The sequence below is a fragment of the Fukomys damarensis genome, unplaced genomic scaffold (genome assembly GCF_012274545.1).
Source record: "Fukomys damarensis isolate Sample0158 unplaced genomic scaffold, DMR_v1.0_HiC HiC_scaffold_19, whole genome shotgun sequence".
Taxonomy (NCBI): Eukaryota; Metazoa; Chordata; class Mammalia; order Rodentia; family Bathyergidae; genus Fukomys; species Fukomys damarensis.
The window spans coordinates 10,167,860-10,170,565 of record NW_022900931.1 but is presented as its reverse complement, the minus strand read 5'-3'; the positions used below and the strand labels follow the sequence as shown (position 1 = coordinate 10,170,565).

Genomic DNA, 2,706 nt, shown 5'->3' with positions numbered 1-2,706 from the left:
CCTCAGGCTGCCGCGCCAGCCCTGGTTCTTGGGACCCCGGGGGTAGCCCAGTGTTCGAGGGCCGGGGCGCGACCTCTGGGATTTAGGGGGGCGCCCCCCACCCCCAGCCCGCTGGTCTGGAAAGTTGCCGGCCGGCCCGTCAAGGGCACTCAGGAAGCTCCGGGCTGCTCGCTCAGCTCTCGGATCTCAGCGCCCGGCAGAGGCTGTCCTGCTGCTCTGGGAAGATGCTCGAACACGTTGGGGGCCAGCCCGCACCCCTGGGGGCCCCCAGGCCGGCAATCAGACTTTCTCTTCTCCTCCCTCAGCCTCCTCTGTTGTCTGTCCTGGATGCAAATTTATGCTACAAAATCCAAGCGCTGAGGTCGCAGAAACTTGACCCACTTGGGACTAGGGAGGGGTGGGAGGGACAGGGACTGACATCTGACCTGGGTGCACATTCTCAAACCCGGTTTAATTGCATTTAATCCATTTATTGTCTTGGCCAGCTTGACTTCTCCGAGACCCGCCCTTAGATCTCCACTGACTACTTCCTTCCCAGACTCCCCTTGTCCCCCACCCCTCTTTGGGTCAGTTGGGGTGTGGGAAGCTACTGTAAAGTCTCTGTGCTCTGGCAGGAGGCTGGTGTGCATTGGGGGAGGGGTGGCGCCTTCAGACCACACTGTGCAGACCCCGGCTTTGTGGTCTGAGCCATCACCTGTGCGAGATGTGACATTTCCTATGCCGCCAGAGACTAGCTGCATCTTCCTTGAGGTCTCCCGAGGATTCAGTTTGCAGCCAGGCTGCCTCTAGACTGTGGGAGCACTGGACAGGAGGCCTGGGTTCCAGCTCAGGGGCTGCACTAAGACCCTGCATGACCACGCATCGTGACCATCTTCATCTCTGGGTTTTAGTCTGCCTGTGTTGTGTTGGAGGCATGGGTGGGCCCTGTAGTAGGACCTGGAGATTCCAATTTAAGGCACCGGCAGGTGGGGTGGGGTGGGACGGTGGCGGCCCTTGGTGGTAGGGACCAAGGACAGCTGCTCCGCTGTCCAGTAGCTCAAGTTCCCTGACACTTGCTGACAACACCATCTCCCCTGGCTCAGCCCTGGCCCTGGATGGCTGCCCTTCCTGGAAACCTTAAGGAGTGGGTTGCTCCACCTGCCTGCTCTCGGTGAGTCAGCTCCCTCAGGCCACTACTGGCCAGCTGGCTTCCAGGGTGCCGAGGCTGCAGATCCTGACCTGAGAGCTCTGGGCATGAGGCCTCCCCGGCCCCTCAGCTGCCCTGGCCCTGCCATGGCGGCCATGGCTTCCCCATTCCTGGGTGGACTGATGGCTCCGATGTGCTGGGCTGCTGGGCTCCCAGGCTTCATTCACTCCACGCCTTGGTGGAGATGTGTTTCCTCAGCTAAGGATCCTCAGGCAATACAAGTGGGGAAACTGAGGCTCGGGAGAGTCTGCGCGGCCTAAGGACAGGTCATGAGGCAACAGCAGAGCAAGATCCACTTCTGAGTCCACTAACTTGGAGGCAGTGGCTGTCTTGGAGGGGCCTCCATTGGTGCCCAGGACCCAGTGCTCTCCAGCCCTGCGAATCTGAGGCACACCCTAGCTCCTGGACAGTCCCCAGGCATCCTGCCTCGGACAAGGGCTGGCACCTCCGTCCTTCTGCCCTCTCCCTGTTCCTGACTTCTCAATTCCCCCCTCTAGGCCTGAGTCCCCTCCACAGGGCATCAGACAGTGCCGTTAGGCCCATCAGTCTGCCCTCTGCAATCTTTCCTCTTTCCTCTCTGCCCTCTGGGTCCTCTCTGCTGTCATCCCCAGAGTCCACAGGGGTCTACCTCTGTCCCTTGTGATGCACAGATGGGAACCTGAGGTTCAGCCAGTGGGAAGGAGTTGCCCTGGTCACCCCCCAGAGCCAAACTATCAGCCCTGGCTTCCACTGCTACCCCAATGCAGCTCCCCACTCCTGGTTACAGTGGCAAAAAGGGGAGAAGTGGCTGCCCCTTCCAGCTGGCCTCATCCCTCCATCCTCCCCCACCCCAGAGCTGCCACTTACCTGGGGTGGGGGTGAGGGCTGGAGCCTGCACTGGAAACAGGGCTGGTGGGAGGTCTGGCGGGAAGTGAGCCGGCCAGTGGGAGGACCACTTAAATAGGCCTCTGCCCTGGCTATTTTGGGAGGCGGCGCTCCCCGCTGACCCCACCCCCCGCCAGTGTCAGGTACTCCCCAACCGTGGTGCTGAGTGTCTGTATCACAGTCACCCTTCCTGGGCCCACTGAGCCAGACCTATTAATAACCTTTGGCCCCGCTTTCCTCCGGCACCCAATGTTGAGGCCCAGGCAGGGCTTGCCTCCTCCACGAAGCCTTCCACAATGACTTTGGGTGGCAGCAATGTTTCCTTCCTCCAAAGCCTGCAAAGAAGGTTTTTTTTTGTTTGTTTTTTTTTTGTACTGGCGATCAACTTATGACCTTGTCATTGCAAGGCAGGCGGTGGAACCACTGAGCTAAATCTCTGGCCCCAAAAGTCTGCAAAGAAAGGAAGAGAAAAGGCCAGGGAAAGAACGGGACAGCTCCTGTCCCACATGTGAGGGCTAGGGCAGGTCCTCATGTGACACGCTGTCCTGACTGCAAGCTTGCAGCACAGGTGGGGAGACAGGGGGAGATGCAGGGCATTCAGGGTCCTCCTGTCCCCGGCCATGGTCTGGGAATGGGAGAGGAGCCTGCACTTTCAC

At 60.0% G+C, this 2,706-nt stretch overlaps 1 protein-coding gene across 1 annotated transcript in view; it reads right to left on the bottom strand.

Moving 5' to 3' along the window:
* The window catches only part of Pvalb (parvalbumin), a 16,000-nt gene extending 13,920 nt beyond the window's left edge, over positions 1 to 2,080 (bottom strand). The window contains exon 1 of the mRNA XM_010613696.2: positions 2,033 to 2,080. The gene's annotated coding sequence lies outside the window, so the exon portion shown is untranslated. The remainder of the gene's footprint in view (positions 1 to 2,032) is intronic.
* Between the last annotated feature and the right edge of the window lie 626 nt (positions 2,081 to 2,706).